Source organism: Anabrus simplex, chromosome 5, assembly GCF_040414725.1.
Source record: "Anabrus simplex isolate iqAnaSimp1 chromosome 5, ASM4041472v1, whole genome shotgun sequence".
NCBI classification, from domain to species: domain Eukaryota; kingdom Metazoa; phylum Arthropoda; class Insecta; order Orthoptera; family Tettigoniidae; genus Anabrus; species Anabrus simplex.
In genome coordinates, this window is record NC_090269.1 from 32,522,505 (window position 1) to 32,535,462 (window position 12,958).

A 12,958-nucleotide genomic window follows, 5' to 3' on the forward strand; every position below is an offset into this window, starting at 1 on the left:
AGGAGAAGTAGGAAAGCACGGAAAACCACTTCGAGGATGGTTGAGGTGGGAATCGAAGCCCCTCTACTCAGTTGACCTCCCGAGGCTGAGTGGACCCTGTTCCAGCCCTCATACCACTTTTCAAATGCCGTGGCAGGACCGGGAATCGAATCCGTGCCTCCAGGGATAGCAGCTAATCACACTAACCACTACACCACAGAGACGCGCCCATGGTGAAGTTACTTATTTTAAATACTTAATTTAAAAAATTGTGACACGTTGTCACGCAAAACATCCATGTTTGATTCGTGCAGTGACTTTTCTTGCAGTGACTTTTATTTCTAAGAAAGACATAAAAAGTGTGTACAAGGTGTTATGTGGTAATAGAACATCGAAAATATTGTCATTTGAAGCACTGAAGTGTCACATCAAATCACTAGTGGTCTGTATTTAGGTAGCAGCTTCCCTATCTGTTAATTACCGAGTACTTTCTTAAATAATTGGAAAATTTTTGAAATTAATTGGATATCTCCCTTGACAAATTATTCCAATCCCTAACCCCTCTTCGTATAAACTAAGTTTTTCCCCAATTTGTCCTCTTGAATTCTAGCTTAATCTTCATACTGTAATCTTTATTACTTTTGAAAACACTACTCAAACGTATTCGTTTATTAACGTCATTCCGCGCCATCTCTCCACTGACAACTCGGAATATACCACATAGTCAAGCAGCTCGTCATTTTTCTCCCCCTCCACCCCTCCACTAAGCTACCAGAGTCGTAAAATGGATTGATGAAGGTTAATACAACATTTATGATATACTGTAATATGTGTGATATTTATCCTTCGAAAATGGATTAATCTATACATTAGTCAACATGATGTTGACGGCAGAGTTCGGAATGGAGAGACACCATTTTTGCTGTAGATGGGTTACAGCAAGTTGAAGTTAGATGTTCTTTGATTCATAATTACTCTTGACTAACCGTGATTATTTTGCTGTGAAGCGGAGTTCAAGCAATTGGAAATGTTGCCCAATAAAACAGAGCGGGAAGTAATTGTTGCAATTGGCTTTACGTCTTACCGACACAGAGGTCTTATGGCGACGATGGGATAGGCAAGGCCTAGGAGTGGGCAGGAAGCGGCCGTGGCCTTAATTAAGGTACAGCCCCAGCATTTGCCTGGTGTGAAAATGGGAAACCACGGAAAACCATCTTCAGGGCTGCCAACAGTGGGGTTCGAACCCACTATCTCCCGGATGCGGAAAGTAATTGCAGTGCGGTAAAGTGTTATTGACTACGGAAAGAAGACACTTACGTTATAATGTGAAGTAAATCAATAAATTAAGTAAATTCATGGTGCTAACGTCATTGTTTCAGAGTGAAAGCCCTTGAGAGCCTCAAACCCATTTAATTAAGGTCATTGGCAGTAATCGACCTCCCACAATCAGCTTGTTTCGCTACATAACAGTAAACCATGGCTAACCTGCCGCCGTTTCCTTAGATTTCACTTTAGTGGCGAGTGTCTTTTAATCCGGTCCGTGGCTGAGCGATTGTTCCGTCCCATCATCTCTCGACCACTGTTCTTCTCTAGCCACTGGAGCACGGCAGGATTATTAATTTCTCATGCTGAAAAACTATTTGTCACAAAAAAAAGTCGCTGTCCCTTGCATGAGAATGAAGAGGACACAATCAGAAGCTGGTCGAACTAAGTATGGGAACAGCAGCCAGCGGAACACTCTCCTGGTGACGTTTTTATCTGACATTTCGATAAGCCTGCTGTGGTATAATTATAATGCGACCGCCTAGCCCATGTTAAACACGGCCAATTATCGTTCTCACAAATAGAGCCTTGTGATGGTAAGATTATAAAACTGTTCCCTTTATATTTATCACCACAAGTCATAGATCGACGGTTCTAAAATATGAAAGAAAGAAAAAAAAAACTTGAATAAAAAGGCCAATGTTGAAATATAACAGAAGAGAAGATATAGCATTCCTCTGCTGGTCGGGCGACATGACATAATTGCAGTTGTTGAGTCATCAGTCCATAGACTGGTTTGATGCAACCCTCCATGCCACCCTATCCTGTGCTATACTCTTAATTTCTACACCTGCTCTAATCTGTTTGTTATATTCTTACTTTAATCTAACCCTGCCGCTTTTACTACCTATACTTCCTTCAGAACCTAACTGAACAAATCCTGCATATCGTAAGATGTGTCCCATCATATCGGGTCAAATTTTTCCAAATCATCCTCCTCTTACGAATTCGATTCAGTATAACGTCATTCATGATTCGATCTACCCAAAATTACTATTATTATTACTTTCTTCATCCGGGGCTCTTCGAAAACTAGCCGGATATGATGTGAAGAGCAGAGCACAGAGAATTGGTTTCTACCTGAAAGCCCCTGGGAAAAGTTTACATTGCAAGCTCCTTTCTGAATAAAGACCTACCAGTACCGTAAAAAGGCGTTAAATCATTTTCTACATGGTATTGTCCTGTACAATCTCTCATGTAGAAAAGAAACTAAAAGACAGTTCTCGCTCGGTTTCTTATAATTGTTTTTCAACCTATGTTTCTATTTGGTTCCATCTTTCCGCTGCTACATAATACCTTTGCACGTCTCGCATATTTAGAATGCCAAAATTCATCAATTCATATAAAACATCCGAGAACTTACAATGGCTAACAGAAGAATGTTTTCCTTACATAGCGGTTGTAATGATGGACCGACAGATGTGGGTTCTGCTTGATTTGCGCCTACAACGCACTGCTACTCTGGACCACTTAGAAATGAAATCTGCTCACTTTGTTTCGTTTTGTATCTCTACTGGATGCAAGACTGACTGGCACAACGCTAACAACCAGCTTGTTCACGTATCTGCTCTACCACAGCGAGAACATTATGGGATATGAGGTTACTATTACTTTCTTTCTTTCAGAAAGTATGCCTAAGTCGAAACGAGAAGTCATACAGTTGTTCCTCTTTTGTCTCCGGTAAACCTGAAGAGCTCTGAAGTGTCACTTTTCTAAAGAGAAAATCATATCACCATCACAGAGTTCTCAGATTTAGATTGAAATATAACCACATCGTCCGCCTCTGTGGTGTAATGTTACTGTGATTGCCTGCCACCCCCGAAGGCCCGGGTTCGATTCCCGGCTCTGCCACAAAATTTGAAAAGTGGTACGAGGGTTGGAACGGGGTCCACTCAGCCTCGGGAGGTCAAATGAGTATGGGGGAGGGGGGTCTATTCCCTCCTCAGCCATCCTCAAAGTGGTTCTCCGTGGTTTCCCACTTCTCCTACAGGCAAATGCCGGGATGGTACCTAACTTAAGACCACGGCCGCTTCCTTCCCTCTTTCTTGTCTATCCCTTCCAATCTTCCCATCCTCCGACAAGGCCCCTGTTCAGCATAGCAGGTGAGGCCTCCTGGATGAGGTACTGGCCGTTCTCCCCAGTTGTATTCCCCGACTCAAAGTCTCACGCTCCAGGACACTGCCCTTGAGGCGGCAGAGGTGGAATATTTCGCTGAGTCCGAGGGAAAAACCAACCGTGGAGGGTAAGCAGATTAAGAAAGAAAGAAAGAAAGAATGTAACCACATCAATTATTTTTTCTTTAATATTGTTTCCTTTGTTGGAGAAGATTGGTTGCCCAAGAAAATATATATACTTTTTCGATTTTTTTTACGTCGCACCGACGCAGATGGTCTTATGGCGACGATAAGATGGGATAGGGTTAGGAGTGGGAGAGAATCGGCCGTGAGCTGCATGAAGGTACAGCGCCAGCATTTGCCTGGTGTGTAAATGGAAACCACGGAACCCAAGAAAAGAAATAGCACAGGTAGCTGATACAGGTGTATCAGAATTATACCGACAAAAAATCAGGGATGCTATTCTTGTTCTGTTAAGAAAGATGGTGTAATCGGATTGGCGGAGAAAATGTTGGGTTTTTTTTTTTCGAATAAATGAGGTTACTTTGTAACTTCCGGGCGCGCGATTCAAATTGACGAACTTGCCGTATTCGCTGTGCCAGAGAGCCAGCCGCTGCCTGTTGCTGTGCGTCAGAGGTGGGAAGGGAAGGGAGGGGAAGTGGGAATTGAGAAGTGGGAGACAGAGGTATAATGCGCGACACATCCTTGTCAGCATCATTGTAGTCATTTTTATCATATTTTATATTACAGCCCTTTATTTCTAAGATGAATTAATTTTGTTTCGTTAGGTTAGTTTAGATTAAGTTAAGGGGGGAGACCTAGCTTAACACAGGGAAAATAGGCCAATATTCATTCGATTGTTATATATGCTACAAACGTAGTTGACAAATGCTACACATGCTTCAGAGCAATCAGAAGCAACTTCAATAATGTCAAAATTCTAATTACAACATTTCAAAATAAAATGTTCCAAATTTTCCGCCTTTTTAACAGTTTCCTTCATAACTCCCTTACTGTTTCACGGATAATTATGAATTTTTCAGAGTTTCCTCCCATAGTGTTGTACTACAATCTTTACCACATTCAGATCAATGGGATTGAAATTCGATTTTATATAACATATTTATTTACAAAAATATTAATATTTTCTGGTGCTCGGAATAAAAACCCAACAAAAAATCCGAATTACAGTCTATGTTAATGATTGAGGTTCATTTTGTAGCTGGAGGTTTGATACACACTTTAAAAAAGGAAAAGTACGAAAATTCTTATAAACTTGGAATTTATAAGGGAAACGGTCATATATATTGTTAAAAAGGCGGGAAATTTTGAACATTTTATTTTAAAATATTAAAATTATTAAAATACTGATATTATTGAAGTTGCTTCCGGTTGCCAGGAAGCATGCCAACACTGGGATATGTGCAGGAATTGTCAACAACAATTGTAGCATATTTTTACAATCGAATGAATATTAACTTTCTTTTTTCCTTTGTTAAGCTGGGTCTCCCCCCTTAACAGTATCAGTCGATATGGAAAAGGAAGGGTGAACGAGAACGCTAAATTTTAGTGCATTTGAAACTGAACTGCTCACTGAGTCCTTGGCGAAACAGGATTATTTCTATGATTTGGGAACTCCAGTTGGTCACCTATTGTAACAATACGCCACAGTCTCTTTCTCTCTATTCATCATGTAGATATACAATATGTGGTGCGAAATTTATTTTAACGATCACGGCACTTTGGATGCACGCAATGTGAGGTTATATCGCACACTAACGACTTTTAAATCGGATCGCGACACTTCAGATGCACGTAACACACAACTTACTCGCGGAGTTATTGTAGCGTCCGTAGGCGTAAAGCCTCGGTTGGCTGCTTAACAGCTCGTTTACGACTGGTAAACTTTTAACCGCAGTAAAACACAAATTTCAAAACCGGGCTTGATGCAACAGAAATTCAAGTTAACCATGGTAAGCTATCAATTTTTACCACGAACAGAGGTTGACGCACCCGGGCATCAGTTTCTCCTTGTACCAGCTAACAGCACTGCGGTACAGCACAGGATGTGTGCTGATGGGATGCGCCTCGCTACCTTCCACTCTGTTTTTCTCTCAGGACGCGACCAGAACTCATTGACCAAGTAATGAGCAATTTAAGTACTTTTACCCGTTTTTACTTTAATTAGACCTCCGCCGGTTCAGAGTTGTTAATTTTCTCCTAGATCATTAAGAAATAAGTGCATGTGTTTACAATTTCCTAAAGCAGTTCGGACGTTATGTCGCATAATAGATTGCAGCATCCCAGGACTTGTTAATAGTACAAAACAAGCAATTCTTCGGCATGCGGTTGATATTCTCTTGTTCTGTTGTCTGTCGAACGGCTGGATCAAGCGTGCCAGGATACAGGATGTGCAAAATAATAAAAGGCAGACATATTCATTAGAGTAGATCGGGAGGAAGACGACGAACGTTCTGTTTTGGGGATTTATTTATTTATTTAGCATATGGCTTCATCACTAAAAATTAATACTAATTAATTAATATTAATGTTGTTAGGTGATTTGTAACACAATATCCAGGTGTACGCCCTCCATACAAAGAGATCGTGCGGAAACTCGTAAATAAATTGAAACGAAATGGTTCTTTACTCCATAAGAAGTGTTAAGAAACGTGTACTTAACGAGGAAAGAGTAAATGAAATCGCAAAGAGATTAGAACTTGGACAAGAATCCGGGTTTTCGAAGATCTAAGCATGGTGGGCTACGAAAATCTTAAAATTGGGAAGAAATGAAGTTTGTGCAAGAAACACTCACACGTTGGACGAACTGAAAGAACATATCAACAGAGAAATAGCTTCAGTTACGGAACACGAACTTATGCGTGTGAATCGGAGTTTCCAAAGACGATGCCAGAAATGTGTGGCATTTATTCCTCCGTCATAACCAGGGACTCTGTTAGATCGCCAGGGGAAGCTCTCAGAGGACATTCTAGTACTACATGGTAAACAGTATTCTTTTCAGCGCCACAGTCAAAACTTCGAGAAGTTTTTTCTTCCACTTGTGCAGGAAGTCGCTGGTGTTGGTTCTTATTCGGTTAAGAACCGACCAGATCTTGCATGGCAATTCAAATCCAGGGGACTTGGTCGATATACACGTTATCTTATGTTTTTCCGTCGTAGCATTGATCTCCCATGTTTGCCTCCAGCTGTCTTTCGTTTTTTTTTTTAAATTTACTTTAAAATTAAGGGTTTGAGGTTGGCATAAAACAAGCATGCTTTGCCAAATGGTTTCTATGTAAAGGCCAGTTATTTATTTATTTATTTATTTATTTATTTATTTATTTATTTATTTATTTATTTAACGTATGATGAATATAATATTATATACAATATATACAACTACGCCAGTTAATGGTGCCATATCATTAGTAATTTTATATTTTAGATGCTTTTTTATCAAATCCCGAGCGTTGGGATAGATGGGATTTTTTAATAATTTTTATAAAAATCTGCTTTACGTCGCATCGACCTAGATTGGTCTTACGCCAACGATGGGATAGGAAAGGGCTAGGAATTGAAAGGAAGTAGCCGTGGCCTTAATTAAGGTACAGCCCCAGCATTTGTCTGGTGTCAAAATAGGAAACCATGGAAAACCATCTTCAGGGCTACTGACAATGCAGTTCGAATGCAAGCTCACAGCTGCGCACGGCCTACTCGCTCGGTAAGATGTTATTTACATCGGGATGAGATTCAAGTACTCGTTATTTGTAATTCAGGGTACATATCACCTAAATATAATTATTCAAGCATATTCATTACGATTATCAGGAAAGAAATTTATTTAAAAAGAAAATAGAAGTGAAGGAACGTAAAATAATAAGTATCGCAACCTCACGAAAACAGCTGTAAGACTGACTCCAAGTAGAGGCAATTGGGAATTAGAAGGGTGGGAAGGGGCTCAAATATTTACAGAGAACAAAAAGTTCCAGCTTTGAGGGATTCGCGGGGGAGGGAGGAAGTCACATCAAAATTGAAAGAAATAGGTATCAGGGGTGAGTTTCTTGGTTCTCTTCGAGAGAATTTCGACAGAGTCTACCAACTTAAGTGCGGTAATAATAGCTTTTTTTCAGATTTTGATTCAATGCTATACAATAAAATAATTACACATGTATTACAATTAAATAGTAGTACGGCGTTATTATACAATTAAAAATAATTTAGTATTTGACTACAAACTAACAAAGTAACAGACACTAGATAGAACTGCACAGACACATTGACTGAGATGGCCAGACTGTCGAACGCACGCGGCAAGCGGGTGAATCATACCTCAGTGTCTATAACCTTGGCAAAAATATACCCCTACTATCCTTGCTACACGCTGCTGCGCGAGTCTCCACTACTTGCTGTGGCGCTGTACGCATCGGTTACCCGCCACAAATAGCATTTTAATAAGTAATTTTTTTAATAATTAAAAGGAAAGGGTTTGTACAGATGGCTTTTAAAAAAATAATTCCTACTTTCAGGCGACTAAAATGGAATAAAAATGTAATGTTTTCTTCACAAATTTGGGGGAGCCCCCACCGTTTCAGTCGCTGCCTTTGCTGATCCCTCCTACAGAGTTCTTCAGCATAGTCACAGCACATGTTTTCTGAATGTGTACAAGTTTCATGTAAACACATATTGAAATGAAATGGCGTACGGCTTTTAGTGCCGGGAGTGTCCGAGGACAAGTTCAGCTCGCCAGATACAGGTCTTTTGATTTGACTCCCGTAGGTGACCTGCGCGTCGTGGTGAGGATGCAATGATGATGAAGACGACACATACACCCAGCCCCATTGCCAGCGAAATTAACCAATTATGGTTAAAATTCCCGACCCTGCCGGGAATCGAACCCGGAACCCCCCGTGACCAAAGATCAGCACGCTAACCATTCAGCCATGGAAATCATATATTAGTCTACAAGAGATTCACCGAATTCCGACTGCAAGCAAATATGCACATGTCAGGCACGTTGATATTTAGACTTGAGCACAGTGCCTCTGAATGCCTGAGTGCACGTTGCTACCTCACGTTCTTAAAAAGCTTCCACCCTCTCTGAATACAGTGGACTGTCACAAGACACCGTTATTATCAATTCGAGAATCCATACTTCCTTCTCTCAATCATTTCACAATCTTGCAGTGTAGCCTTCCCGGTTGCTATGTGAAATGCGCAGTGTTTAGTGAGAAAATTAATTTAGTGGTTTTAATTAGTACTAGTACGAGTACATAAGCCTGCCTTCGACACTTCGACAGTCGACATTCTTTTTTAATCTGTTCACCCTCCAGGGTTGGTTTCTCCCTCGGACTCAACGGAGGATCGCACCTCTATCGCCTCAAGGGCAATGTCCTGGAGCGTGAGACTTTGGGTCGGGGGATACTAATGAGCAGCAGGACCAGTGCCTCGCCCAGGCGGCGTCACTTGCTATGCTGAACAGGGGCCTTGTAGAGGATAGGAACATTGGAAGCTATAGACAAGGAAGAGGGAAGGAAGCGGCCGTGGAATTAAGTTAGGTAGCATGCCGGCATTTGCCTGGAGGATAAGAGGGAAACCACGGAAAACCACTTCGAGGATGGCTGAGATGGGAATCGAACCCACCTCTACTCAGTTGACCTCCTGAGGCTGAGTGGACCCCGTTCCAGCCCTCGTAATACTTCTCAAATTTCGTGGCAGAGACAGGAATCGAACCTGGGCCTCCGGAGGTGGTAGCTAATCACACTAACCACTACACCACAGAGACAGTCGAAATTACTACCTATAAAGTAATTAGACATTCTAAATGGACTATTAATATATCTTATGAATGAAGTTACACTTTCCAGGTTTAATACGGCATTCGAATGGAATAAAACAGGTATTGTAGTATTGTAGTATTGTAGTATTGTAGTTCGGAATTGTACTTTGACGTCTATGGATCAGCGTACTCTTGAGAAAGTTACATACAACTGTCTAAAACGAATCACCATCAACAGCGTCATATGCCCTCACTCCATATGAGCACTACAGAGAGGTTTGGAATTTAATCCTCTCCTTTGGCACTCATTCTAGTGAGTAGAATTTTTTTTTCTATTTGCTTTACGTCGCACCGACACAGATATGTCTTATGGCGACAATGGGATGGGAAGGAAGCGGCCGTGGCCTTAATTAAGGTACAGCCCCAGCATTTGCCTGGTGTGAAAATGGGAAACCACGGAAAACCATGTTCAGGGCTGCCGACAGTGGGGTTCGAACCCACTATCTTCCGATTACTGGATACTGGTCGCACTTAGGCGACTGCAGCTATCGAGCTCGGTGATCAGAAATTCTATAACACTACCTCCCATATCCAGCTGGTCAACATTCTGATGGTAAAAAATATCTTCAACAAACGGGACTCGAACCGGCTAACCACGTGTTAAGTTGACTTGACGTGTTACCGACCATGGCCACCAGGTGTGCTGCTCTATGCCCTGTTTATCTATAGACATAAACCCCAAAATAGACAAAAATGATTCATTCATTTAATTGAAAGATAGTATTTTTCACTGAACAGTTCAAGTATGATAGTGATCATTGCATTGTTCTCGTAACGTATTACTGGTACCAGTTTAAGTCTATCAAAAATATCTGTGGAAGGCAACGGAAGCCAGGATAACGCAGTCAAACATCATGGCAATACATACAGCTGTGTACCCATGTCATCATGGCGAATATGAAACAACGACTTCACTGATAGAAAAGTATTTTTCTTTTAAAAAGTTCAAAATAGTGGCCATGAGAGGTTCATTTTATTCTTCTTGTAAAGAAGGCATAATAATCTACAGCTGGTACCAATATCAACTCTTGAAACCTTTTCGTGATCACTGTGATTGACAGAATTAAAGATTATATATCATGATAACTAAGCGGAGTGACCGCGCATGTTAACACTCGATTGGAAACGAAAACGACAATTTGCGTAGTAAAGCATGCTGCTGTATTAGGTACAACTGAAACACACTCTGACGCTCATGGAAGTAGGCTACTACTTAACGAACATACTTTCTTCTCTCTTAATCTGTTTACCCTCCAGGGTTGGTTTTTCCCTCGGACTTAGCGAGGGATCTCACCTCTACCGCTTCAAGGGCAGTGTCCTGAAGCGTGAGACATTGAGACGGGGGATTCAACTGGGAGAATGACCAGTACCTCGCCCAGGTTGCCTCACCTGCTATGCTGAACAGGGGCCTTGTAGGGGGATGGGAAGATTGGAATGGATAGACAAGGAAGAGGGAAGGAAGCGGCCGTGGCCTTAAGTTGGGTACCATCCCGGCATTTGCCTGGAGGAGAAGTGGGAAACCACGGAAAACCACTTCGAGGATGGCTGAGGTGGGAATCGAACCCACCCCTGCTCATTTGACCTCCCGAGGCTGAGTGGATCCCGTTCCAGCCCTCGTATCACTTTTCAAATTTCGTGGCAGAGCCGGGAATCGAACCCGGGCCTTCGGGGGTGGCAGCTAATCGCACTAACCACTACACCATACAGGCGAACTAACGAACATACACGAAATATTATTTTCAAAAGTCATACTTTCAACAATAATAAAACAAAATCTATATAGGTATCTCCATTGTATCTTTTTCCAGTTTCATGTTTAACCTGCTGTGCAATGATTTCCTTTTCGGTGCAATGAGCTATATTTTCCAAGATACCTGCATCGATAAACAATCCCAAAGCATCGGATGTTGTTTCCACGACCTTAACGTTGCTTTAGGGCCAGGTCTAGTGAACACAGTGTAACCCCTCGGTGTTCTTCCAGCTTTGATATGGATGACCATCGATGACCGTTCTTTCCTTTCATTTGACATTTATGCATTACTCTTCCTCGTATTCCTCAATCACAGTGCCCTCATCGTCACCGAAAGTGCGTGATGTTCCACCAACAGTTCGTCTCAAACCCAGTCATCTTTCCCAGGAATAAATCCTTTTCCAGTCATATTATTAAACTATATGTATTGAAGGAGTCATAAAAAGCAAATCCATTATGTTTCTTGCTGTAGAAACGATGACGGTTCTAGAAACAATGAAATACTTGGAACAATAACTAACTCACGTAAACTGGAAGGTGGGAAGCACGGAAGCAAAGCTCTGCACATTAACAAATCGTTAAATCTAATATTGACTCCTTCCGAAGAAGCTCCGCATTCAGAAGACGAGTGGAATCGAAACCCACTATCGGCTGTCCTGAGAATTGTTTTCCGCGGTTTCCCATTTTCACTTCCTTTTAAATGCCGGGACAGTTCCTATCCATAGACAACAGCCGATTCCTTCCACCTCCCCACCAAATTTCAATCACCATTTGTGTCAGGAAAGGCATCCGGCCGTAAAAACATAAAAACATAGAGTAAAAATGTATACTCATTGCATTCCCGACCAAGCTTCAAGAAGCGGGACATAGGTAATCAGCTCGTTCCTCTAAGGAGCAAGTACCATTTGCTCCGCTCGTGAGGGCTGGCTATCGATGGAGAACGGAGCACCAGACAGACTTCATGCATACAATCAATCAATCAATCAATCAATCAATCAATCAATGATCTACATTTAGGACTGTCGCCCAGGTGGTAAGATTCCCTTTCAATTGTTTACCTAGTCTTTCCTTAAATGTTTTCACAGAACTTGGAAATTTATTGAACATTATCCCTTGATAAATTATTCCATTCCGTAACTCCCCTTCCTATAAATTAATATTTATCCCAAACTGTTATCTGGAATTCGTCCACTAATGTCATTCCATGCCATCTCTCCACTGTAGTGGTACATGGAGATAATTCAACCATACAAATTATTTGTGCTTATTATTATTATTATTATTATTATTATTATTATTATTATTATTATTATTATTATTATTATTATTATTATTATTTGGAGTAAGGCCCATGCGGAACCGGAAGGATACATATCATAGAGCATACAAGTATGACAGGACGAGGAAGTTATTCGTAAATAAAGCAAAAAATGTAGCATTATATATTTTCGAAATAAATAATTGTCATTAGGCCTGTGTTTACAAACTAAAGTATTAGACACTTACGTCATTAAAATATAATTTATGTGATTTATTTACATTTTCCCTTTAAAAAACATAGGCCTACATTTCAAAATATTTTTGGTGCTGATGACTGTGAAAGCAAAGTAACAAACTAAACGAACAAATGATATCTATGATCTGCATTTAGGGTCGTCGCCCAAGTGGCAGATCCCCTATCAGTTGTTTATCTAGCTGTTTCTTAAACATTTTCAAAGAACTTGGGAATTTATCGAACATTTCCCTTGATAATTTATTACAATCCTTTATTCCTTATGCTATAAATGAATAATTGCCCCAATTTGTCCTCTTGAATTCCAACTTTATAAGAATCTTTGGTATGATACTGCTGTTTGCGTAATGGCAAGTTGCAATGCAGAATTTAGCTTTAGATCTGTGAGCCTATTTCTGTGTCTAGATTTACAAATATTTGCACAAATGTGTGAATCCAGTCAT